This window comes from Dermacentor variabilis, chromosome 1 (genome assembly GCF_050947875.1).
Source record: "Dermacentor variabilis isolate Ectoservices chromosome 1, ASM5094787v1, whole genome shotgun sequence".
NCBI classification, from domain to species: Eukaryota; Metazoa; Arthropoda; class Arachnida; order Ixodida; family Ixodidae; genus Dermacentor; species Dermacentor variabilis.
Genome location: NC_134568.1, coordinates 281,528,297 through 281,555,636, shown reverse-complemented (window position 1 = coordinate 281,555,636; position 27,340 = coordinate 281,528,297). Strand labels below are relative to the sequence as shown.

At 48.7% G+C, this 27,340-nt stretch overlaps 1 protein-coding gene and 1 non-coding gene across 5 annotated transcripts in view; one reads left to right on the top strand and one right to left on the bottom strand.

Annotated features, from left to right (window-relative positions):
- Positions 1-27,340, top strand: part of LOC142565974 (uncharacterized) — a 132,608-nt gene that overhangs the window by 35,750 nt on the left and 69,518 nt on the right. The gene's annotated exons all lie outside the window — the stretch shown is intronic.
- Positions 16,061-16,133, bottom strand: TRNAP-CGG (transfer RNA proline (anticodon CGG)). The gene has a single exon. It is a non-coding gene; the product is annotated as a tRNA-Pro (tRNA).

Genomic DNA, 27,340 nt, shown 5'->3' with positions numbered 1-27,340 from the left:
TGTGTGTCTCCTATTCCAACCCGAACCAAGCTTATCTTGGAGAGGGTCTTGTTTCGCTTCCTCTGGAAGGGTACAACTGGTTGTGTAGCTAGGCGGGTGCTCAAGTTGCCCAGGGACAAGGGAGGACTCGGAATTCCCGACCTGGGCATCGTGGCTACTGCACTACACGTCAGGTGGACCCAGGTCGCTCTTAACTCGGATATGCTCCTAACTCGAAGCTTAACTTCCTTCTTTCTTAGCACCCGACTCCGCTTGTTCTCGCAGAGCACATTTTCCCACTGTGTTCCTCGTTCAGGTACCCCGTCCACCATTTATGCGGCGGCTGCCAACTCTTTGGTAAGCCTCCGCAAGGTTCACCCAGGCATCGACGTAGTTTCAGCTCCACTCCAAGAGTTAGTGGATATCCTCACCCCAGGACTCCCCCCACATTGCCAAAGGTACGACCTGTCGATTCACAGGCCAAACTGGAAGCTCATTACGGCCGGTTTCCTCGACGCCAGGCGAGCCACCTTTATGTACCGCCTGGCGCGAGGGTGCCTGCCGTTGAGCTACAGGCCCTTCACAGCCATCCCGGCTCGTGGAGTGTGTCCTTTCTGTGGCGCTCGTGAGGACTCAGTTCATATCTTTACGCAGTGTTTGCTTCCTGCAGCTCTTCTCCAAAGAGTTGCTAGTCTATTTAGGCTCCCAGGCGTTCCTTATGAGACAGTCCGATTTTTGCACCCTTTGCCCAATCAGGCGATCAACCAGTTCGTGCTTCTCCTCGCCGAGTGCTCATACCAAGTTTGGCTGGCACGCTGCGATGCAATTTTCGGGGGTCGGGCACCGGGCCTTCACGAAGTGCTTGCGAAAGCACGGAAGGAGGTCTGGTTCCACCTCACCCGGGAGCGGCACCGCTTGGGCGAGAAGAAGTTTCTCGAAGTGTGGGCTCGTCCTGCCGTGATTTTTGACGAGTCAGGTGGAAAGCTATCCATTAAGTTATGATGCATGCTCCAAAGGTCGCACGACTCGGCCGTGTGCGCCAGTCGATCTACGGGGTTTTGTTTGGCTCAGTGGAACCCAGAGCTGGAACCGGTGGTGGTGCACCCTCAAGTGGTCGCGCTGCTCTGCGGACGGCTTTGGTGGTCTCCATGGTTGTATGCCTTGACCTCTTTTGCGTCAGGGCAGTCCGAGGGTCAGTCAGGCTTGTGCCCTGCAAGACCGACATGGCTGTTTGTGTGTTGAGTGCAGTCCCTCAGTTGGACTGCACCGCAACAGCCCCCTTGTCCGGGAAGGACCGTTGGCCCGAACCAAGTCCCCCCACCCAGTCAGCCCGGGTTGTGGGGGAGTACCGGGGTCAATGTATCGAATGATGCTGGGTTGATGAGTACATGAAAGCTCTGGGACGCGGCGCCTCTGGTTGCCAAGTCCTCTTCCCATCTGACAACGGTACCAGTGCGTCCGGCGCGGCGGCGCATCGAAGTGAAGCGGCGCAGGCGCACACGGACCCAGGGGAGGTGCTTCGCGTCGTCTGCTACAGCGCTGGAGCGCGTCGCCTCTTGCTTTGCTGTAAAGTACACTTCGCTACACCCAGGTGACTGAGTGCCCGAGGCGGCATTGCGGGAAGCCGCACTTCACTAACTGGAGCATTGTCCAGCTGGTTCCGTCTACAGCGTGTGAACAGCCTCCTTAATCAATATACATAAACAGAAACAAGCTTCTCATCACATAAATCACTTAGCATGTTTTTTATAAGTGATGAGGGTAAAAATAGTCATTTCTTTCGCGCTCTTTATTAGGCTGGGATGTAGAGGAGACGCTTGATAGTCGTGTCAGGGACGTCACCCAGCCTGAGGCTGTTCTTAATTTCTCGAACGGTGCAGGTTGGGTTTGCAGCAGCCGCCGCAACAATGGTCACTCTTTGCCCGGCTTTACGGGGAGCATCCGCAATTGCTCCATGCTTCTTGTAAGCCCGGACGATTCTATTTACAGTTTTCAGTGGCCGTTTTGTCATCTCCGATATAACGCGTTGAGCATAGTTTTGTAGGCATAGATCTACGATGCGGCGTCTTTCTTTTTCCAGTACCCGCGACATGGCTAGTTTCCAAAGTGCGCCGGGGAAATGAAATTATCCTGCACTGTTACAGCGTTTTTATCGCCGAAGTGCCATGGCAACCAGCAACCGAACAAAATGCAATTCATCATGCAAGTCGACGGAAATGCGTTTAATGGAAACACCTCTGGTGTCTTTCGATTTGGCGAGTCATCCCAGAATCTTTAACTCCGGAGCGGCCAGTCACTCAGTTGAGTAGTCGTTGGCTGCACCGCATCATCATATTAAGCTAAGATGGGGTAGCATGACCTAAGCAAAAAAAAAAGGGGGGGGGCACGGCGGTTGATCGGGCTGACGCCCATAGTTAGTTAAAAAGTGGACTGGCTCGACCACAGCAATCTGGTTTGGGCCAGGCATAGCTCTTACAAATGGCGAGGCCGTTTGCAGACCACCGGCATGCGGTGGGCAGACGACACCGGGCCGGCATCATGACCACCGGTTTAAATATCTTGGCCGCGTTCGTCCAATACATAGACCGGCCACTTCCCCACGACGGCAACAGCATCGCTTGTTCGCGGCAAGGGTTCCTGTGCCGTATTCATATTTGGGTTTTACCCACTCAGCCTAGCCCACCCCCGCTTACCCCCTAAAAAAGGAAGAAATAAATTCCTCCTAATCTCCAAATTTATCCGATGCCCACCTCTATGGCGTAACTCAGATGCCATATGTCGCTTCGGGACGTATACCGCACAATTAACAAATTATTATATGTTAGTGATAATTTGCATATGACCCATTCCGAGGAAGTACTGAAATGAAATAGAAGCGAATAACGGCCTAATTACCCGGCAAGACGTAATTTTAAGCTAGAAAACAGACATGTAGATTATAGATTTTCCACTCCAATTACCTATTCGAAACCGACGGAAACAGCATTCGCATGCGGCGTGAATTGACTCCAAGGAGAAAAAAAGAACCCCCAAAAAAAGACGTCGGCACTACATGTTTTACTTCACCTAATCAACGTAATCAAATAATTGACCGACGATTCCTCTAAATGAGAATGCGACTTCTAGCGTCAGGTAGCCGTCAGAAGACCGGCACCGCTTCGGTGATTTTACCCGAACTGTGACAACAAAAATGAATTTAGTTCTTTTATAGGATGTAGGAAGATGAAAAGGGGAAGTAAATAAAATTGCCGCCAAATCAGTTGCTATACCGGGGAGAGCACATTGGTACATCGCGTAAAGCGCTCCATGCTCTCCTACCAGCGACATTAACACGTCAATAAGAGAGTGCGAATCAGCGGATACCACTTCTTAGTTGCTGTCGAAATAATAGTATTGCCCTCCTTAATGGTAAAATCCATGGCAAACATGATGATGCGTGATTGAACAATCGCTCTCTAACTTTCTGCAAAATTTATAGCGGGTTTAGGTCGTTTTCTTAAGTCAATTAAGCACATTTGTTCTAGCGTCAAGACATGCGCGAAAGGGCGCGCTAGGCTTATCACATGACGACTCCATCCAAGAGCGCGCCTAATAGGTTTCTTGGTACGCACTACACCAACTGCTGTGAGAGTAAAATAAAATGGCCCCAGCCTAATGAACAGCGCAAAAAAATGACTGTATTTTTAAGTTCATCACTTATAAAAAACATGCTAAGTGATTTATGTGGTGAGAAGCTTGTTTCTGCTTATGAATAAGCAGGCTTATTGAATAAGCAGGCTGTTCACAAGCTGTAGACGTAACCAGCTGGAAAATGCTCCAGTTAGGGAAGTGCGGCTTCCCGCAATGCCGCCTGGGGCACTCAGTGACCTTGGTGTAGCGAAGTGTACTTTACAGCAAAGCAAGAGGTGCCGCGCTCCAGCGCTGTAGCAGACGACGCGAAGCACCTCCCCTGGGTCCGTGTGCGCCTGCGCCACTTCACTTCGATGCGCCACCGCACCGGACGCACTGGCGCCCCGCGGAGCGCGGCCACGGTAAGCCGTGTTCACCCTAAGAGTGGACGAGGCTGTACTTGTGATATACTTCATGCTCTTCTTATTTTCTTTCAGCTACCTTTGAATAAACAGTGCAAGTTTCGTACTAGCAAATCGTCTCGCCCTTGCTCGGTCGCCATGGTCTACCGGATGCCTGCAGCCCGCCGACAACGCCACGCTACCCAATAAGTAATTTCGGTCGAGCTTCGATAGACAGGCGTCGCCACTTCTCGGCAGCAGTACGGTACGCTACCCTGGAGTACGCAACAAACTGGTTGCGAGCGGTGGGATCGCCTCCAAACGGTGGTGGTGGTGGTGGTGGTGAAGTGTAGCAACAGGCGGGTTTAGCCTGGCGAACAAGGCCGGCAATTGCAACGCCCGAGCTTCTCGCACAATACCGCTGAAGGATTTCACCATATGTCCATCAAACCGGTCTCTCTCAAGAAATCGATGAGGAGACGTGAAGTTTCTTTGCGGGCTATAACTAATCCCTCGGGAAATATAAGGTCTTGCAGGCGCGCATGCGGAAGGTCCTTGTTTTGCAGATTTTTCAGGAGAGTGTCTCTTTCATCTTGGAATTGCTGGCAGGACCACAAAAAGTGCTCAATGTCTCCTGTCTCGTTGCATGCCGTACAGTTCGGAGAATTGATTCGCCCCGTTTTAAATAACCAGGCCGGTGTATTAGCAGATCCTGTCCTTATTCGATATAGAAGTGTGGCTTCCTCTCGGTGCAATCTCTTGGTTACGCAGGGCATATGCGGTGGAACCCAAAGCGACGCAAAGTGATTTCGAATGTCAGATTTTTGTTCTTGATTACTCTTTGGAGCCTTGATTTTGGGAGGTTGATAGAGTGCTGCGTATGCAAGCGCATCAGCTTTTTCGTTTCCTGAGATGCCAATGTGGGAAGGAATCCACTGAAACTTTACTGTGAAGCCTTTGTTATTGAGTTCTTTCACGATGGCTAGTGATTTGCGTGGGAACTTGAGGGATGGCAAACCACGGTGTATTTGTTGTAATGCGGCCTTCGAGTCCGTAAGGACAACCACATTCTGCGGAGGCAAAGTCTTTAGTTTGCGCAGCGCAGAAGCTATTGCTACGCCTTCCACAACTGTCGACGAGGCTATACAGGCCAGACGGCCAGACCACGTATATCTTAGAGAGAGAATATAGACTGCAGCTGCACAGCGGTCTTCGTCTGCCTTGACAGAGCCATCTGTGTATACTTGTAGGTGATTCGGGTAAATCGTGTTCAGGTGTTCCAGGACTAATGACTTCGCTTCTGCAGATGGAATGCAGCCCTTTGATTGCAATCGTGGTACACTTAAGTTGCATGTGATGTCCTCGAATGTCCAGGGTGGTTCTATCGTTTCCCTCTGTCTCGAGCAGCGCAATCCTAATACGCGAAGCGTGTTCAATGCTGCATAAAAATGTGAGCGCGGCCTGTTACCTATACGTCGTAAGAGGGCTCTACCGGGCGTAGACTCACTCAATCGTAGGAGCTGGATCATCAGAGCCTGGGAACCCTGCAGTCGTAGAGGGCGTGACTCAGCTTCGTAGAGCACTTTCTTGTTTGACGCTGGCTGAGGGACTCCAAGGCAAAGTCGGATACCTTTTCTGTGGATGGCTTCTAAGCGCTCGTATTGGCTGTCTGAGGGTGACATCAGAGGTAGCTGATACAGGATTCGACTGGTAACCAACGCTGTATGTAGTCGTAGCATCGACGTCGGGTGGTTGCCCCAGCGTATGCCAGCGATTCGCTTGAGCACATGTAGCCTGGGTGACGATGACGCCACAACGTGGTCAACGCCGCGGCGCCAGAGTAGCCTGTGGTCTAAGGTAACGCCCAGAAATCGGACGTTGGTGACTTGTCGAATCTGGTATCCGTCCAAATTCAGCGTCAAGTGTGTAGATTTTCTTTTCACTCCAGGAAATAGTACGAATGATGATTTCTCTGCTGATAGCGATAATCCAATCGTTGCCAAGTGGCCCTGAATGGCTTTTACTGCTCCCTGGGCTATTCGTGCGAGGCGGCGATGCTGGTAGCCGGAGACCCATATGCAGATATCATCGGCATATATAGATATCTTCACTGGTGTTCGATGGTTTAGTACTCTTGGGAGGCTACTCATGGCAATGTTAAATAATAAGGGAGATAAAACACTCCCCTGTGGCACACCGCGAAATATACGTATTTCATCGCTCGAAGTGTCGCCAAGACGAACTCTGATGCGACGATCATTGAGGAACGTATGTATGAAGTGCAAGAGATGACCCGTGACGCCTATAACTTGCAACTGGCTGATGATGGCTCTTTGAGACACGTAGTCGTAAGCCTTAGAAACATCCATGAAAACAGCAAGTGTCGACAGGCCATCCGCACTGTAATGTTCTATGTGGCTTAGCAGGTCCAGCACATTGTCTTGAGCGCTTAGACGCGGCCGAAACCCAGTCATGCACGATGGTAGTTTTCGACCCTGCTCGACATACCAAGTGAGTCTTGTGCACGCCATCTTCTCCATTAGCTTCGCTGCACACGAGGTCAGTGATACCGGTCTGTATGAGTCCAGAGCTGCAGGGTTCTTTCCAGGCTTCAGAACCGGTACCACCCATGCTACCTTCCATAAATGTGGGATAGCCCCACTGGCCCAGACTTGGTTAAAAAATGCCAGCAAATCACGCCGTCTCTCAACCGGTAGGTTAGTCAGCATCTGATTACTGATAAGGTCAGGTCCCACCGCACAGCGACGTCGGAGGCTGCTCGTAGCTAGTTCCAGCTCTCTGAGTGTGAAAAGAGCATCCATTAGAGACTACGATAGCAGCGGGGGCGGGTTGGTTGTGCCAGCTGACCTTCCGGAAGAGTATATTTCAGCGAAGGCATTCGCAAGACAAGTGAGTGTCTTGCCTAACTTCAATGCTAGGGCTTCAAATGGCTTGTTTGGTCGAAAGTTTCCAGCAAGGTTATTAACGACCCACCATATCCGTGGAACTGGTGTGAAGACCGATAGGCTTGCACAAAATAATGCCCATTGATCTCTTCTTAGTTTCCTTGTATAACGTCGAATTACTGCGTTAATCCTGTTGAATGTAGTCTTCATTGGTGGGTCGCCCTTCGTCCTCATCAGCCTCCGTTCCGCTCTTCTACGGGCAGCGCATGGATTTTTGAGCTTTAGATCCGGAGCGGGGAAGTGGTCGGGTAGCTTCAGCTCAGCGGTAGCCAATCTCTTGCTACATAGCATGTCCGCGAACAGGTCTCCAGATGATTCGCTTAGGCCGTCCCTGTACGTATCCCAATGCGTCACCGGACAGGATCTTCGGCCGTTGGTTCTATATCCAGCAATGTTAACGAAGACAGGAAAATGATCACTGCCCATTCTATCATTACTAGTCGTTGACGATGCGAGGATGTCCGTTGAGTGTAACGTCAAGTCAATGACACTGTAAGAGGCCGGTGGTCGAAAAAACGTTGGCTGTTTGTCATTTGCCACGCATAGTCCCTCGGTGTTTAAAGCACTAACAATTTGCTTTCCACGTGCATCAGTCGCCTTGTCGCCCCAGAGAGTATGGTGCGCGTTGAAGTCGCCGCATATAATCCTAGGAGCTGGGCAGCGGCTGCAGAGGTCTCTTATAATTTCTCGCATCGAGACCTTCAGGCGAGAGCTCACATACACGGAGGCCACGCTGAGGCTTCGGTTTCCCAGCCGCACTTGTACAGCAGTGACTTCCAAAGCACTGCTGCAAAGGTCTTGCACTGGTAGAACGTAATGTGGTATTTCACGTCTCACATATAGCTTGGCGCTTCCGTTCGGAAATGTCGGAATACTTTGGTTTCCATGTGCGACATAACCAGCAATTGATCTGGAACTTGGAAGACCAGCCTCGGACAGGGCCAATATCGGCACAGGCATGTTACGCAAGAAAAGCGACAGTTCAGGTAAATGGCACGCAAGACCCGCACAGTTCCATTGCATAATAAGTGGCACCTGTGGACGTGATGGTGAACATTGTGTCCTGACCGCATCCATATTGATAGGTGCTTTAAAAAGAGGCAGAGCTGAGAATCACTGACTCGAGAGCCAGGACTACTTCGAGCATTTCCTTCATCGTGCTCGCCGGCATCTTCTCCATGTGTGATCGCAAGGCCTTGAAGAGAGCACGTAGCACCTGCTGACAGTCCTCCTGTGGTGTGTTTTCATCGCAACGCGATTGGGGTCGCTGCAGTACAGACACATAACTTCGCTGTTCCGGTTGTTCAGCAGTCTTCTCGTCTACGGGGCCTCTGTTCATTTATTTCACTGTTTTAGCCGGTCCACTGCGCGATGGCACCACTGTGTCCTGGATTCCTGGAGAAGGCTTCAGGCTTGGAAAATCAGTTTCACTCTTTGAGCTCCATCTCATTTCGTCTGACTCTCTTTGACTTTCTGTCTTTTTCTTCGTCGTATTTTTCTCATCGTTTCCTGTTGGCCCCAAGATAAACGTTTTCTTACGCTTTATTGCCGCTGCCCGCATAGGACACTTGCTATAACTAGCTGGATGACCACCACTACAGTTTGCACATAGAAATTTCTCTCTGCACGCGCATGTTTTGAAATCGTGGGGTCCTCCACATCTCTTACACCGCTGCTCACCACGGCAGTGCTTGGCCACATGTCCATAGCGCTGACACTTGAAGCACCGAGGTGGTGTCTCAACGTAGTCAATGGTCTCGTGTCTTGTGAAGCCCAAGTTGATCTTCTCTGGACGGTCTGTATTTGGAGCGAACGTAAGAACCACGGAGCTGGTTCGCCTGGACTCCCAATCGGTTTCGGAAATTTGGACGCGTCGCGTGACTATCCTTGCATGGTAAACTCCTTGTGGTTTTAGGTATAGCAACAGTTCCTCGTCAGTGTACCACTTCGGTACTCCTCTAATAATGCACGTGTTTTGCAGGTACGAATTGGGCACTCGTGCTGAGATTGCAGTCCCTGAGATTGACTTGCAGCTGAGAAGGGAATTCACATGCTCTTCTGTCTGTACATCTAAAAGCAGGGCTCCTTGAGCAGTAAAGCGGCTCCTAACTGGCGATGCGCCAAGAATTTTTTCAATTTCCGTAGACAGGACAATGGGATTTACTTTTTTCAGGTCGGCTCCTTCTGTGGCAGGCGTAACAATCACTGGGATTCCGACGGTCCTCTTCTTGCGGTGCCGCACAAGCCTGAAGCCTTCATCTTCCAGATCTGTGATGTCAGCTATGTCACAATCGTCAATAAGCGTAGACTCGTCGTCTATTTCTGCAGCCTTGTATCGCTTACAGTCACGGTTGCTCTCAGGGTCAGTCGGTGGCCTCTGGCCCGGTGTCAGGTCAGGCGTAGTCATGACGGAGCTCTCACCGCTACCAGATCGGGCTCTTCTGCAGGCTCCTATCGAAGCGACGGGAGGCGAAGGCCCCCCCGGCCTCAGGTAGGGAAGGTACCTTGGCGAGTCGTCCGACGTCTTCGACAAATCTATTTGACAAAATGTCGAAAAAATTCAAAAACACTAGACAGCTAGACAGCAGTGCGACTGTGTCGAACCAAACTTCTTCTTCTCTCCGCCTCCAAACGCAACAAGGGGCAACACCAGAAAAAGGCATGCGCTCTCGCTGGCTCTGGCAGCCCGCGGGTAGGGTAGCGAGAACAAAAAAAAAATTGAAGAGGCTCAATGTGTCCTTGCAAATAAAAGTCAAAGTAGAAAAAAATAAATAACGTAGTTACCTTGGCTGACTTTAGTATCTTGACATGGATGCTTTGGCGTAGGTGAAAAAAAAAGATTTTTCTGTGTGACATGACGGCACAAATGAACCACCACGTTTCGTCTCATCGGACTTCGCTGCGTGCTTTGTTAACTTGTCTGATAGTGTGTTGATTTAGCTTGTGTCGTATGTTCCGATGTAAGATTTTAGAAAAGGCAATGAACCTTTGGTGCCAAATGTTTATAACAACATTAAACTCACAAAGTTCCGCAATTGAAAATCTAAAGCCCAACTTTGGAAATGTCAATGCACCTTTCACATCAAAAGTTTATGAGAACTTTATACCCATGAAGTTTCAGAATTGACATCCATGCGCTCCGAAGATTCCGCGGCCTTCGCGATATGCCGCGATTAGCCCGCTCGCCATCAAAACGCCCTTTGTGCTCGGAGGGGGCTCCTTGGATGTTACCGTGAAACCCAGCCCGAGTTCGCAATGTTCGCGATGAAACGTCTTTTCGAGCGTGAAAAAGACATTCTAGACAAAATCCAGAATGATTTCCGGCGGCGGGGGTTGCCTTGGTCGGCGGTGCATGCGCAGCACGATAAAATTTCGGGGGGGGGGGGGGCTGAAGCCCCATAAGCCCCTCCCCTGGCTACACCCCTGGCCACAGCCGAACTGAAGCTACCCGACCTGAACAGGGAGTTCGTTGTCCAAGCTGACGCGAGGGACCTGGGCCTTGGGGCTGTGCTGCTTCACGAGCACGACGGCGTTCTCCGACCAGTCGCCTTTGCCAGCCGGTCACTTAACGCCGCCGAGCGCAACTGCAGCGTGATCGAAAAGGAATGTCTCGCTATAGTTTTTTGCTCTCCGGAAGTTCGACTGGTATACGTCGACGGAGTGCCGTTTATGGTGGAGACGGACTACATGGCACTCACCTGGCTTAAGCGTTTGCGTAAGCCCTCAGGCCACTTTGCCGCTGGCCGTTGACACTGCGGCGGTACAATTTTGTTGTGCGCTAACGGAAAGGGAGTTCGAACGTGATGGCTGACGCCCTGTCGCGCGCCCCCGCTTCAGCGTTCGACCCTTTGGTCCGTCACTCCCATGGGCATTGGCACCAAGCAGGGACCGGAGCCTCAGTCTCCTATGACTCAAAGAGCCGAGCCCCCAAGAGAAGCGGGGCGGCAAAGCCGTCGGGCGCACACGGACAGCTGGTATTGCTGTTGGCGCCGAGTGCGGCGCAGCTGGTATACTGTTGCGGGCACGTTGGATACGTATCTGTTTGACGCCGATGGAGTTCTGCGCCATATCCCATCTGAGGAGGCTCCCGGGGATATTTTTAAGGTGGTGATAACCCGCAGTCTAAGACACCCTGAGCATTTCCGCGACTCGCGGTTGGCCGGACATGCGAGTGGCCTTAAGACTTTCCAAAAGTTGTGCCGCTCTGCTACCAGGCCAGGCATGAAGCGTGACGCTCTTCACTACGCCCGCTCGTACTGCATGTGCTAATGCGTGAAACCTCCCAAGAGAGACCAGTCGGTGCTCCAGTTCACGTCTCGGACCTAAAATCTTTCGTTGATGACTGGAGAGAGGTGGAGGCGGTCAACGAAGCGCAGGCAAACGTGACACGGCTGGCCACGCCACCGGTACAACGTGCGGAAACGCACCTAGACAGCTTTTCTCCCACCAGCTCGTAGCCGGACTTCATTCCCTACCGGGCAGGTGAACGGAGAAATGCAGCTACATTGCGAGGGCACACATCGAAGCGGTGACAAACCCATGTGGCCTAGTATTCCCTTTTATGTGTTGCCCAAGCCTCAGCCTGGCAAACGCCCCTTCTAGGCCAATCAGCCGGCCGGGCACCTTTTTGGCAAGCCGGATAAGCCGGGGGGGGGGGGGGGGCTTTCCTGTCCTTTCCCCAGCGTCGTCGAGTCTTTCTGCGCCTGGTCCCACTGTGCCGCCAGTCTTGCTTACCACGAGGCCAGCTCTCCCTGGTCCTGCCGCCTTGACTGACTCCTACCTCGGGGGGGGGGCACGAATTTGTGCCAGCCTTGCCTCCTGCTGCCTAGGCCACCGCTCACTGCGGCTGGTGTGCCCAGTGAAGCGCAGCCCCTGGCCGAGGGTGGTTACTCCCGCTGCTGCCGCTAGCCTGGCTGCCAGTCATCTCGGTCTGCCGTTCCTGTCAGCACGCAGTCCGATGAGCCCGGTGACTTTCGTGGTGGCCGCTGCGCCAAAATGGCAGCCACGGCTCGCGCGTCCCTGGCAGCTCCTGTCCGGCAGACCTCAAGCGTTGCGGCCTGACCTATGGTGCTGCCCCACCTCGTCCTTCCTGGGCCGCTGACCCTTCCTGGTGTGTCGGACTTTCGTGACCAAGGATGGCCCCTTTGGCTTTGCATCAAGAGAAGCGACATCTTCGCCTCTTTGTACTATGGCACCTTCTCCAGGACCTGGTTCTGATGATTACGGCGACACCCTCTTGCACTTTGCCCTGTTGGCTTAGTCCACTTTGGCTGAGTCAACCTTGCCACTTGGCCTCGGTCAGCCTAAAGCCCCTCCATACACGTTTCCGCCGACCAGGTTAAGTACCGCCGACCAGGTTAAGTACCGCCAACCTGCCCTCCTGCTCCGCGCTCCTCTCCCACTCACCCCCTTAGCTTCCGGCGGCAAGCGGAACTTACGTAGCTGCAGCTTCCTGTTACGAGTGGAAGTGACGCTTTGTTTTTTAGCGTTGTTTACTTTCGCGTCGCTGGAAAGGCTTTAATTGCACGAGCTGCGGTTGAAACTGTGAATGTGATTCCATCCAAGAACCACCGCCTACTGTACCCAGCGATCTGCTCGTGTTCGCTGCTTCGCGTCAACCTGCGATGGGTTGTGGCACGAGCGACAACGTACAGTGGAATGTAGTGCCTAGGCGCTTGGAGACCACTGCCGTTTTTCGTGCATTTGGAAAACAGCGACCGCGAACTACTACTTCAGCGGAATACACAGCTTGTCGCCTTTGCATTCTTCTTATGGTGACTGCCACAGCTCTGCTAAGCACGCGCGGGCGTCTCACCATCGTCCAACGGCATTCAACGCGGAAATTCCCGCAGCGCAACTCCAGAAAGCGGAAACGCCGGAACCGGAAATTTTTAAACCGGAAATGCTGGGACCGGAAATACCGGAACCGGATTTGGTGTGAGGGGAAAAGGCGGCGCACAACAAAGGTTGGTCGCTACTTAAAGGGAAGCTGAAACGGTTTTCAATTTCGATGAATTGCTGGGATTGGGAAGAACAGACGTAATAATTTACGGTTCCGAATTTTTTTCTTCGTTTTGTTAATATAAGGGGCGGAAATCGCTTTCTAAATCACCCCCGCGGATATGCCCCCATCGCTTCCCGGAGCGCCGGGTGAGGTGGTTGCCAGAGGAGAGAAATGGCGAGAGTGACGTCATTCGCGGCGACCGAGCTGCCGGACCGGCGTGCTGGCATGTACTGGCATGCCTCTTTCCGTCCTGCGCTTTACTGAACGACGCTACGAGAGATCTGCCGCCGCCGCCGCTCACGTTTCTTTTCTTTTGCGATTTTCGTAAAATGGTCTTTCGTGAAGCTGCCCGTCGCGGCAGGTTCACGTGCATGCTCGCGCGAGCAAACGCCGCTGGCACGCTGCGAAGCATAGACGGAAACGCGCGCAGTAATACATTTTTGTGACCGGACTTCGTGCGTAGCTTCCACAGCGTTGCACCTGAGGTATGAAATGGAGTATAGGCTTGCCTAGTGACATTCGACGTACGGTTGCAGTTATCGTGTTTACCACACGGCGGTGCTAAAACTGCCTAATATCTTTATGTCAACACTAGCATGGAGCACGCATACCGATTCTTGATCGAGCCACAATCGCAAAGTCGTCGAACCATAGTATGAATATTGCACGTATAATACCTCTGGCCATATCTGGATGTGTATGATAAGCAACTTCCGTGACTGTACCTGGCAGCACTGCATGTGCGCGGTTTGAAACGCGGCACTTATGTTCGCGATCGTGTATCAACACTCAAAAAACCACGGGACTTTAGACAAGCAGCGGCAAGGTGCTTGACATCGCGGAATGGAACCCGTGTTTACAATCTAATGAGAAGTTAGTGCTTCGGCATTCTTCCAGCAGCAAGGTCCCAGTGACACTTTAGCGCATTTTTTCTCCCGTCATTGGAACGTGCAGCTACATGAAAAAAAAAAAACATACGTACCAGCTAAGATTTACCAGCTAAGACGACCGCGGTTCCCCATACTTTTCCTTTCTTCTGCTTTTTTTTTTTCGCTGTTTCCTTCTAGGTGTGTGTTGTGCGTGTGCGTGCGTGTGTAATGAAAACCTTCTATCTAGATTTTGCAGGGATTGGTAGCTCTGTACGAATATGTATATAGCTAACATATATAGTAATTTTAACTTCTTCAATGCGTCAAACAGCATTTTGGGCGCTATGTATGTTACCACGCAGGTTCTGTTTTCCTTTTTGTTAATATTGTCTAAATATTGTCTAATCTTGTCTTGTTTTCTTTTGTCCTTGCTCATTATTGTATAACTGTTGTTACACTGTGCAATTACCTTTGTTTTAAAAGTCTTGATGTGAAGCCGCTGCCAAGCGAAAGGGGGCTGCGGCTTTGTAAAGCTGTATCTGACAGCTCTTTCTGCGACTCCGCTGTCTGTACCTTTACAAGGCAGAAATAACTAATTTGAATTTTAATAAATATTCATCGTCATGCACAGTCAATACGCCTTCCAGGGAGCTTTGCACGAAAATGGTAGATATGCCTCACAGGAGACGGAACTTGAAAAAAACACTCGTGATGTACCATAAGTTTATTAATTCTCGACTGCTTGATTGTTGAATGTCATTAGTTCATTGAGCTAAGGTTGGAATAATTTGATCTAACTCTAGTTCTTCCCAATCAAATACACGTCGACAGCAGAAATGCTCCATTTGTATCACTGACATTGATTGACATGTAGCCTTAATTATTCTTAGACGAATTCACAATAGTTACAAAAATTGCAGATTTTGACATCTCTTCACCATTCGGCTTCGTGTAATCACCTCTTTCACACTCTCCAGTGGAAACATCCAACTGAAATGTTTTCCTAGAACTGTACAGTCCGCGAGTCGCCTGCGCTTATATCGTCTGACGATTTTTACTGTGATGCGACAGGGCCGTTTGCAATTAACACGCCGTTCGCGAACAATTTTGCTTGACCCTTCCCGCTGTGCAGATGACTATTACAAGAACGATCTAACTCAATATCCACTTGATTAAATTTTGTTCCCCGTTTAAATAGTTATTTTCTCGATAGATTACCTACAAAAAAATGAAAGCAATAATGAACGATATAATAGTGTTACAAACATATCCGTTTCCGAAGTATTGAAATCTTGTGATTTTTGGTAAATGCAATGTAATACTTCCGCGATATGTCCTCTTCTTGCGAGTTGCACACTGGTCTCCACGTACTCTTGCTCTCATAATACTGGTCGTTGCATGCGTACCCGCGTATATGGCGAAAATAAATTTAATTCTGATTACATAATTCCCTCTAATTACTAGAGTTCGATTGGTCCAGGACAAAACACAGAACCATCCTTTAGCCGGAAGTTGATCTAACAGCCAGATGAACTGTCACTGACGTCTGTAGTGATGGTTGCTGTTTTCCCCCGTGTGACGAACCGCCGTCATCGCTTTTGTATAGCTTGTCTATATTCCGTCATCATATATTCGTCCGTCAACACTTGTTACGCAAAAACAACAACAAAAATTGCTGCCTCTCACTTTTTCAAAGCACCGCACAGCCTGTCGGAACGCACTGGCGCGTGTGAACGCCTGGCCTAAAGGCTCAATTTCAAAGTAAAGTGTTGTTCAATTCCTGCCTGAACCACTGGTGAAGGCTTTTCGCGCCACGTTGTTATGCTCGCTTTTCTTGTGACCGATGACAAGACATTAAATTTGGCGGCCTCGTGCAAGACAAAGCTGCATCTACGCAGCTTCTTAAACATACGAATTGGCTCAGCGGCTGTCGGACAGTGTGCATGGTCCCTTGTGGCACGTCACTTAAAAACCAATTAAACACTTAGCGTATATGCACAAAATGACGCGATCACTAATATAACGTGAGAGGGGACTTTCGGTCTCACAAAAAGCTATGTATAAACGAGAAGAAAGGGGGTTAATCGAAGGGCCCGATTTTTTATTAGTCATATCATAAGAAGCCAACAAACACTGACACCAAGGACAACATAGGTGAAATTACTTGTGCTTAATAAACGAAATAAAGAAATGATAAATAGAATGGAAATTGAAGTAGATGAAAAAACAACTTGCCGCAGGTGGGAACCGAACCCACAACCTTCGCATTCCGCGTGCGATGCTCTACCAATTGAGCTACCATGGCACTGTTTTCCCATCCACTTTCTTGGGTATTTGTGTCTCCTAGTAGAACCCTGGGAGTGTTAGCCAGCGCCACCACTCATAGACCTTGGCGGCGGAAGTGGCATGTCCTTTTTGCCGCAGGCGTCACGAGAACGTGATCTTTTTGGGTGAAGGCAACTGGTCAATAAACCCACATATGCTACCTGAAGGTATCATCAATGTAGCCAGATTCGAGACCCTCGTTATGTAATGAACGAGAAGAAAGGGGGTTAACCGAGGGGTCCGATTTTTTATTAGTCATATCATAAGAAGCTAACAAACACTGACACCAAGGACAACATAGGGGAAATTACTTGTGCTTAATAAATGAAATAAAGAAATGATAAATATGATGGAAATTAAAGTAGATGAAAAAACAACTTGCCGCACGTGGGAACCAAACCCACAACCTTCGCATTTCGCGAAGGTTGTGAAGGTTTATTGACCAGTTGCCACCTTATCTTTCGAAGCCAAGCACCTCGAGGGAGGATTCTGATTCCAAGCGCATGAGTCTTGAAGCTGCTTCTTTGAAGAAAGCGTGTGGAGCGTCCGCTGAAGCATTCCGCAAGGAGAAGGAAGCGGATAAGATTCTAAACCTAGAAGACCTGATGCAATTTAAAACAACCAAAAAGTCTACGTTCAGGAAGAGGAATTTACTAATCTGCCAAACCAACGTCGTTTAGTCACTGACCTCACGCTTGAACTGCTCGTCAGTGATGATTCCTCAGAGTTCGACGCTTGCGAGGATGGACACAAATGTCAATTTGTGTTAAGGCACCTTTTGCGGTGTAGCACGAATATTTTATTGAAGAACTACTGCTGCAAGATGAATGACAAAATATTGGATGCCAATGCTAAGGCAAGGAAGAGAAAAGCTGAAACTCTGCGCAATAAGGCAGCCGTTTCCTTGTAAATAGCTGCACGAATGTTTTATATTCCGTTTCTATACTTAGTTGAGTTGTAAATTAGCGCACTGTGGTAATCAGTGCGTCGACAGCGAAATTATTCATTTAAGCATAATCTAGATTGCAATAAGTACATGTGTCCTCAATAAAATTGTTCATACGCAATTGTGAAGCTAATCGAGTGCGTTACATTCATCATTGCCGCGCCATAAAAACCATAGGTACAAAAATACGGAAGGAAAAGTTTTTATGGATGCAATTTATTTGAAGTAATAGGTATGAAGTGTGGGGTATAATAAATAATAATAATTGTTATATTGCACAAACAACGTACATTACAAAGACGACAAAGCGCGACTCTATTAAAAGCTGCTGGAATCAATACCTGCACATGTTTTACAAAGCTGTTTTATATCTGTGCCTCTAAATAAATGCTTTGTAAGGTGCCTGTTGCTCATTCCGCAGTTTAGACTGAAGAAAGTGTTGAGTGGTCAATAAAAGCATACGGCTGCTAGGTGAACCAAGCCGCGATCCCTTCATTCAACCCGTATCCCCGAGCGTGCCGATGGCCTCTTCTCCGTGACGTCACTCGCCGAGCCCTCAGGCCTTCTTGTCTAGGAGGTGCTGATACAACACGCGCTAAGAAACCTCCTCCGTTGTGCCTAGGCAGAGTCACATATTCAAAGAGCAAAGGCCGCCAGATTTTCTCTCTCGCGCCCATTTTTACTCGCGCCTGCGCACAAACGGCTGGTGATCCCTCAAATGAACGTCTCATCGTCTCGCTACGAGACGTTCATTTGAGGGATGGCCGGTCGTTTGTGCGCAGGCGCGAGTAAGAGCGGGCGTGAGAGAAAATCTGGGGGCTTTTGCTCCTTAAATTTAAGACTCTGCCTAGGCACTACGGAGGACGTTTCTTAGCGCGTGTTTTACGCTGCGCCGCCGGCTGCCTGTGTCCGTGTCCGTGTCTGTTGGCATAGTATGCTGTCAGCTGCTTACCTAAAGTAGGTTGTTTGACGCTGGTTATAACAGAAAGTAACTTAAAGTGAATCAAACAGAGACTGTCAATTGTTGTCAGTATATGAAAAGACAGTGGTCAGTAATTATTCCGTTTTAATCCTTCATGTTCAACTTACGTCTGTAATTTGCAAATTAATATTGCGTGAAGAACAGATACGACACGTTTTGCAAAGCTGACATATATCTGCTTGGCGCAACTCTTTGGGCTAGATATGCCTTCGAGACCGTAAGGTTTGAGCCAACTAGAAATGGAAGCCTCTTTAGCTGTGCAGGACACAGTGAAATTATAATAGTTCACTGACGTGTTCAAAATCAAGCACACACACACATAGGAGGCAAATGAAGTTCTTCTTGTACTTGAACCAAGATGGCTCAAAACTTCGTGCTACACAAGGTACATTAGTTTTCCTCTTTAATGCAACACACTAATGCTCTGCCGCGTAAAGCTCTCCTAGGCACTCTGAATGCCACTGTGCAGGATTGCTTCATGGCAAGCAGTCCCATCGCCTTCTGTTTCTGGGCTCTTGGTCCTAAATGGAAGCTTTAGCTCGGGAGCCGCAATGTATGGGAACGAAGAAATAATTTTTTTTTAGGAAATACCTGCACTCATTTTAATAAGGTTCATAGCATTTACGAGAAAATCTTAAAAGCTGGTAGCTAGTGATACATCTAGAAAGCATCAAGCTTTAAGAGGCACCATCTGTAAGCATCAAGTTCACAACTCTAACTCGACAATAAAAAAACAATATAACAATTGTGTAAACCGAACCTAATAATACATCTAAAGCATACAAGTGATGTATTCTACGCCACTCTGAAATATACAGCTAATTTGCGAGCAGGACTTTTGCAATACCCTCATGAACACTGCCACAATTACACATATGCTATAAATTCATGTATAAAATTTGCCAGCACGTTGTAGTGCCAAGCCACGTGCCTATCATCGAGGCGACGACAGCTTCCACTTCGCGACGAATCCACTTCTTCGCGACGTGGGAGGGGACTTCAAGAAGCACCCAGCCATCTCCACAACAAATCAAGAATTCGACACAGGTGACGTCATCACCCGCCCCGACGGGTTCCTGCTAGGGTGCCTGCCAACGAGAAGTCGTCAAACTGGTGCCTGCCGACGAGGAGTCGCCAAAGGGATGTAAGGGAGAACCGGCCCATTGTGAAGGAGAGAGTCGCCTCCAGCCGCCCAGTCGGTCTGTTGTGCTCTTAGAGCTACATGTACGCTATTATCCACTGTTTGTAAATATTATATAAAGTTTTTCGTTTCTTCTTCGTCTGCGGAAAGGGTCTGTCTCTCGTCCTTCACCCCGAAGTCACAACAACATGTAACTTTACCTTTTATGCATTAATATCGCCAACATTTGACTAGAACAGCTCATCAGACCAATAGAACCTTGATGGTAGGTTTGCAGGCAGTATCTTTCTTACGTGCACATTTGCAACGTTCACACCAAATGGTAAGGTTGCTGTACTATATGAAATTAGGTGCCTGTGTTCAATTATGTAATATAAGGAATCTGTACGTTTTGAGAAAGATATCGTACAAATTTTTACACATTGAATTTGCAGTTACTTCGTCAACAAACTTTATCTACATACTTGCACAGCGCCCCTCTGCATTGCAAGAACAGTATACCCCTTCTACTCTGTAGCTTCCAATATGTAAGCCAGTGGCATGGTTTTGGGAAAAATCAAATTGCACTTAAGGTGTGACATCAACAAGCAGCCGAAGCATCCTTCAGAAAGCATGGCTTGTGTCAGTGTAGTTTCTAGAATGCACGAAACACGTGTGCGCGTCAGCTAAGTGAGCTAGAGCTACCGGTGTCCTGGCTCACAAGAGGGCGCCACTCCAACTGCCATGAATCGAGTGGTAGTAGGGGGAAAAAACTATAGGCCGATTTCATAAATATATTAAAGGTATCACAATCGTTCGCAATGTGAATTTTAGGGCATTTATGGTGCGAAAAAAAGAGAAAATTAGCATGGCAGCCTCTGTTTCACTTGTAAAATTAAATATGGCATCACATACGTTCCTATTGCAATAACCTAGTGCTGGCACCCCCAGCAGGCAAACGGGAACTTCCATAAGCTGTTTGCTTTGAATTGTAAACCTACTACATTCTATAAAGGAATGTTGCACATTGCAATAAAATACAAGGAAATGAGCTAAACAAGACCAGTGTGAATAAAAATCAAGCAGTCGCATTAGGCAACAGAGTGTAGTAAGTGTAACTCCAAAGTTTTCTTGTGCAACAGCATCCACTGTGCTAGTAGGATTTAAAGTGCCAACAATCAGAGTTGTTTAGGACAGATGGTTCTGCATGTTCTCATAAATAGAAAATTTTCTAAAAAATCAGCGGTATATATCGAAGTTTGCAGAATCCTCAGGACCGGGACCATAAGGGATGCCGCTGCCTGTGCACCTGCTGACTCGTTTAAGCCTGTGTGACCTGGCACCAATACCAAACGGACTAGACATAAGTGTTGGGAATAGATGAATAAAATTCCCTGAGAATGGTGGACGAATTCGGCATTGACAGAACAGGACAAACGGACAGGCAGTTGGTCATGATAACCGCTGAAGAAACGGACGTGGGAAGTTCTTGTAGTGCTAGAGTGGTCGCCAATAACTCTACCTGGAATATCGGTGTGGAGTCAGACAGTCGAAGAGAAAATGACCAATTCAATGGTGAAAAGAATGCCTCCTCCTGCCTTCTCTTCATTAACATGCAGAAGCACCTGTGGCTATCACTTGCATTTATTTGAAGGCTCTCAAGGTGGTCTTCTAACAAGCTATTTATTTATTTAATAAGCCGGAGTTAAGCATTTCTTGGAAACACATCAAATTCAATGCTAGCTGTAGGAGCCAGTACATTTCGGATAACCACATCATGGATCAATAACTGTAATTACAGGGTGTCTACCAAGTTGATATTTCCAAATTCCCTGAGTTTTCCAGGTTTTTCCTGAGCATCCTTGCAATATTCCCTGAATGAGCCAGAACTTTATTTTATGTCAAGACGGGCTGACACCATGTTGTCCGATGCTATCACTCTCTAGTAGGCATGTTGAAACAAAAATGATTTAATCCAGTTTCATTAGTAAGGAGTAATATCTATTTTATTCAAAAAGAAAACAGAAAGAAGGTGATAGTAAAATGCACAGCGGAAAAAATGGTAAAACCCATTCCGAATAGAGTCTAACATTTTCAAATACGCATGAAAAGGAGATGCATACAGGAGTAAATATTTTCGAATATGAGCTGTTTGTATCAACTGATAGCAAGCTCATCGGTATGAGGCCTGAACTTTTTCACAACTAAGATTCTCCCTCAGCAGCTGGGAAGTCGACCTCAACTGTCCTGACGTACTATCAGCCCGTACACAGTATCTCAGTGTTGGGTTTCACTGCTTTAAGGAGTTTGGTTTGGATGAGGGATACCTGCATCTCGGCGTCAGCCAACACTTTTTTTTTTTTTTTAGCTCAAGAAGCTTCAAAGAGGTGGCGGCACGCTTCCTTTCCTCAGTGCGTCGGTCCTTTCTGTTCTCACCCTCCTTCCGCCACGCATTGTCCCCATGGATCATTTGAAGCATCCTCTTGGTCAGTTGTACCGTCAACGTCCGATTTTTCGGACTCCCTAGGGGCTGCGAAAACGTCCGAAAAATCAGGCAGTCCGAAAAAAATGAATACATGCCTTTAACTGCCTTTAACTCTTTTGTTGCCACTTATATTAAAATCGATCACCGGTGAGCGACACTTTAGGTCGTCGATTTCGACATGATGGAGCCGTTTTATATCCACTTAAGGGCCTTTCAGTAGTTAGTACAGGCACTGAACGTTCAGAATCAGTTAAAATTTTCGCTCTCCGGTGATGTGATTTTTGATGGACCTTTTTGCAAACGAGTGCGCGTATGTTGTAGCAAAAGGAGGCATGGCCATATCACCTTCTGCTGCGCTTGAAAAAAAAATCATGTCGCTCATGATTACACTGCATTAGCATGAAAATTCTGTAATCAAATGACTGCCAGTAAGTCAAGAATTAAATTATGCGGCCGGCTTTGCTGTCCGACAGTGCTGAGCGGCGATAATTAACCAAAAATGACGCCAGCTGTTCACTAGTGAGCTTTGGTTTGGAATCCGAGTCGTTTTATTCCACCAAACTGTATTTCTGAAGGTCCACCGCATGTCTAGCATGTGGACCTGGCCTTTTCAATCAGTTTCTAAGAGTATCGGTTTCGCTTCTCCCATAAAATCCAGGCAAGGGGCACTGCCGGTGCCACTACACAGTTATTGAAAGTGGCTCCCATGCCGTCATTCCGCGCGGCTGCGTCGCGAGAGAAGCGTCGTACTCGAAACTATGCTGTACCTGCACTTCAATTTAGTAATGAGGACTCGAATTATGATTCCAAAGATGACAGCAAAACAGATTCAAGCTCTGACGGCGACGATGTTTTGAGTCAGCATGGGACATCTGCAACTGTTCACCGGCGAGCTTCCATTACGACCTTGAGCGGTTTCCTTCCTTGTGCGCACTTATCTGCCGATCTTTTTGCACGATCTGAGAGCTCTCCTGATTATCTTCAAAGTGTATGGTTATGATTTGCTGTCATCGGCAGCAAAAAGAGAGAGAGAGAGAGAAACTTTTATTGACTCGGCCGCCCGCTTGACCTGTCTTATGAAGGACTGTTGTCCCGCCAGGTCTGAGCTGGTTAGCTGTGCCTCCCATTGGTCCATTGTGTGGTGTGTTTTATCAAACGGGTGTGATTCACAATCCCGAGTAATGTGTTGTAGTGTTGGTATGCCTCCACACCACGGGCAGTCGGGCCTGTGGCGAGTTGGGAACGTGGCATTCTGTAATTTAAGGTGGGGGAATACCCCAGTTTGAATTTTGCGCCAGCTGGCGGCTTCCTCTCCACTGAGTTATGGGTGATGGGGAGGGTATTTTTTTCTGGTTGCACGCTGATGAGCGAGAATCTCCCGGACATTAGTTGGATTGGGGTCATTACAGTGGCTACCTGGGACCGTCGCAGTCGAGTCGGCCCGGTTAATAATACCTCGGGCTAGCGAATCGGCCAGTTCGTTCCCCTCAAGGCCTGTACGGCCTGGACACCATAGGATCCGGTGATGATGGGCGAATTTCGTCGGTATTATTGAGTGACATGTTTTGGTCACGTGGCCCCTGAGAAAAAGGCGACATGCTTCGATCTTGTGAGTCTGTTTGCGTGCGTTCCGCATAAGCGAGGGCCACTGCCACGGCGAAAGTTTCGGCAGCCGCCGGAGTACCTACCTGCCTTGACGGATGCCGTAAATTGTTGCTGTGATTTCGTGTCGACGATTGCCACTGCGTACCTCCCGATGTTCTTTTGGGCATCACTGGCGTTCGAGTGTACGTTCGAATACGCGGCTGCGTCCGTGTTATATTGTGTTGTACGTACGTGGGATTATTTTCATACATTGTTCTAATATGTTGTGCGCGTGCTTTTCGCCTTGCTTTATTGTATTCATGGTGCATGTTTTTGGGTATGGGGGTCACTTTTATTCGAGCTCGTGTTGAGGTTGGTAGTGGTAATACCTGTTCGCTGATAAATTGTGGGTGTGGGGAAATACGTGCCCTTGTCAGTAGGGCCCGTCCTGCGTGAGTGTAGCTCAAGCGTTCCCTCTGGGAGATTAGTCTGGCCTGTTTTAGTTCTTCGAATGTGTTGTGTACTCCTAAGGTTAGCAGGCGATCTGTGGACGTCCCCTTGGGTAGTCTGCAGGGCCGCTTTGTATGCTGTTCTTATTATGATGTCTACCTGCCTTTCCTCCTCGCGACTAAGGAAGTGGTAGGGCAGGCCGTACGTGACTCGGCTTATCACTAGTGCTTGGACGAGCCTCAGCGTGTCGTGTTCTTGCATGCCCGCTTTCCTATAAGTTACGTGACGGATCATTTGCGCAATGTTATTTGCGGTGGCTTTCAATGTTTTGATGGTGTGGGATGTGTTCCCGCTACTTTGGAGCCAGAAACCCATGATCCGCATCGCCTAAACTTCTTGGAGCGTGTGTCCTTCCACAACGATGTTGACAGGTCCGTTGAATATGTAGCCCTTCGAGTGTAGCCGAATGACCTGCGATTTTTCGGGGGCACATTTGAGACCACTGCTCCTCGAGAATTTGTCTACTGCCTCGGCTGCTTGTTGTAGTACTTGTGTCCCAGAGAGCCCCTTGCTGCCCACAGCGTTATGTCGTCCGCGTACAGTGTGTAACCCAAATCGGGGATTTGGTCCAGCTGTCGCGCCAGGCGACACATCGCTATATTGAACAGCAAAGGCGAGATTATTGCCCCTTGGGGTGTTCCTCTACTGGGCATATTGATCTTTTGGGAAGCGATTTGACCGATTCCTATTGTGGCGGTGCGGTTCGCGAGAAAAGCCCCCACGTAGTTGTACGTTCGTTCGCCGCATCCCGTCAATTCGAGTTCCTCCAATATTGTTTTGTGCGAAACGTTATCAAATGCTCCCTTGAGGTCTAGTGCGAGCACTAGTCTTTTCTCTCCGCGGGCGATGTTAGCTATAATTTCTTCTCTGATCAGTAAGAATGCGTCTTGACAGTATAGCCCCGTACGGAACCCTATCATGGTTCACGAGGGTTGCAATGTGGGCCTGTTGGTAATGCATCTTCAAGGGGAGTACAGTAGCGCGATTAAAAGACGGGACAAAAGAAGACACATAAGGACACACACAGCGCTATGGTGTTTGTAAACCATCTTATTTCTTCAAGGTAGCGCTGCAGTCTTATTTGTACTACTCGTTCGTACAGTTTACCCAGGCAGGACGTGAGAGAAATGGGCCTCAGAGCGCCTATTTAAGGGGTGTTTTTAGGTTTGGGGATCATGATAATTTTAGCGTGTTTCCATTCCGGTGGCAATTGACTTTTGAGCCAGCTCTCGCCATTGAACAGTTCTGTGATTTTAGTCAGGACGCTAGCGTCCAGGTTCCGAAGCATCGCGTTCGTGATGGCATCAGGGCCAGGAGCCGAGTTTTTGGAGGCTGCTTGAGCTGCCTCAAAGACTTCTGCATATGTGAAAGGTTCATCTAATTTGGAATTCGCCTTTCCAAGGTATGGTCGCGTCTCGTTTGCGGCGTCTGTGTTTAGTGGTGGTCCTATGTATCGTTCTTTCAGTTTCTCTAGTAGTTCCGCGTCTGTGCCTGGGAAATTGTCCGATATGATTTGGAGTCGTTTGTTATTTTCCGTGCGTGTGCTATCCGGGTTAAGCATTCCACGAAGGGTGCGCCACGTGCCAGCAAATAAACTTCCGTTCACGCCAAGAAGGCCACCCGTAGCATATCTCGGCCCAGCACTGCGGATCAGCGCAAGACAGTTTGCAACAGCGTGGGATTTATTCCTACTCTTCTTCTCTGCAGAAGTGATAAAGAAAATCTGCAAAAAATGCAAACAGATATGCTTGGATGCATAATCTTGTAGTTGCCCAGCTACGCTGAGAGCGATTTGTCCTGGAAGAGGTGCATGACATCCAGTGGCGTAGCAACAGGGGGGCCGGGGGGCCGTGGGCCCCGGGTGCAAGAGGCCAGTGGGGGGGGGGGGGGGTGTCATATACGTCTGAACATACCCCTCTTTCCGCCGGCTACACCCGGGGCGGGGGGGGGGGGGGTGACAGAAGACCTGTGGGCCCCTGGTACCAGACGACCTAGCTACGCCACTGATGACATCTAGACGAACTGGTGATGTATGTGCCCTGGACTTCTCATCGGACCATCCTCAGATGCTGATAAACGGAACTGCAAAATGTGTTACGAGGACCATCTAGACGAACTGGTGATGTATGTGCCCTGGACTTCTCATCGGACCATCCTCAGATGCTGATAAACGGAACTGCAAAATGTGTTACGAGGACCGCAAAGATGAACAAATACCAGACATTTTGCGGGAAAAGTGCGGAGTGCACCTATGCTTCACAAAATCCAGGAACTGCTTCACCGCATGGCTGAGCGATGAACGGTCTTAGTTTCTTTTTTGTATCCGAAGAACGGCGGTGTACGGAGCATTAATTTTTTCAGACACTATTCCTGGGTTACATATCTTTGAAATGTGTATTCGGAATTTCCTTTGATATTAATGTTTTAGCAGATATCATTCTTTTATTATTTTTATCAACTGGCAGCAAAAATGGCGCTTTCTAGAATTTTTATGTTCTACCTATAAATTTTTTTTGTTTGGCAACTTATGTTTTTGGAAGGAGAACTTCATTATGCACAACATGCTATGCTGCAATGTGTTCTGGAGTGTTACTTGTAGTGGTAAATATTTTTTTTCTGAGACCTATAAAAAACTATCGTTTGCTCGCAGTAACGAAAGAGTTAAGGGCTCAACTTGTCACAGGCACGTCCGAAAAAGCTCTTAAGGCCTGCCAGTACACTTATTAGGCATATTGGTGCTCGTACTGTGACAGGAGACGGGGGTGTCACGTGACAATTGCCCCTTCCCACGCTTGTTATGCTTCACCGCGTAACATTTCTGTATTGAGGCGAAGATAACTTCTGGAGACTGGCATTACGCAACACGCTGTGCTTTGCGAGCTTGGAAGCCAGTCGCGAAGATTACAGAGGCGGAGTCGGTGCCATTGCTGACAGTCAAATTCTTTCAATGAAAAACACGGCACCGCACGGCAAGAAGCTAGCGAACGTAGAAACATCTAGACCTAACGTTGCGCGGTGGTGACTGCGGCTGCCAGCAGATCTGTGTGCGAGAGCACCGGTTCGAGGCGGCGAGATAGTCAAAATGGCGGCGGTGGTGGCTTTAATGCCATTTCAGACCTGCAGTCAGGGCACTATACATTTACTTTATGGAGTACGTGGTGGTGCCGCGAAGCCGTGCAAATTATCGGGCATGTCCGAAAAATTGGGCGTCTGGAAAATCGGTCGTTAACTACTCTGGCAATACCTCGTGCCAATAGACAGTTTTAGTATAGCGTACGCTATACCATTGCGTACGCTAAAATATAGCGGGTCGTCACGGCGCATGCGCGCGCTGAACGCTAAACGAAATAGCGGGCGTACGCAACGCAAACGCGTGAGCGTTATTGCGTGGTTTGCGTGAAACATGGCGGCGGTCCCGGCTGCCCGCTTCGAATTGAATTTGCTTTTGTAAAATGCACTTCGTTCGTAGCAAATGATTGTGTAAACGGCTTTCGCTTAGTCTCAGGTCGCTTCGACGACAGAGTATTATGGATAACCTTGTGAAGGTTTCGAGATCGCTT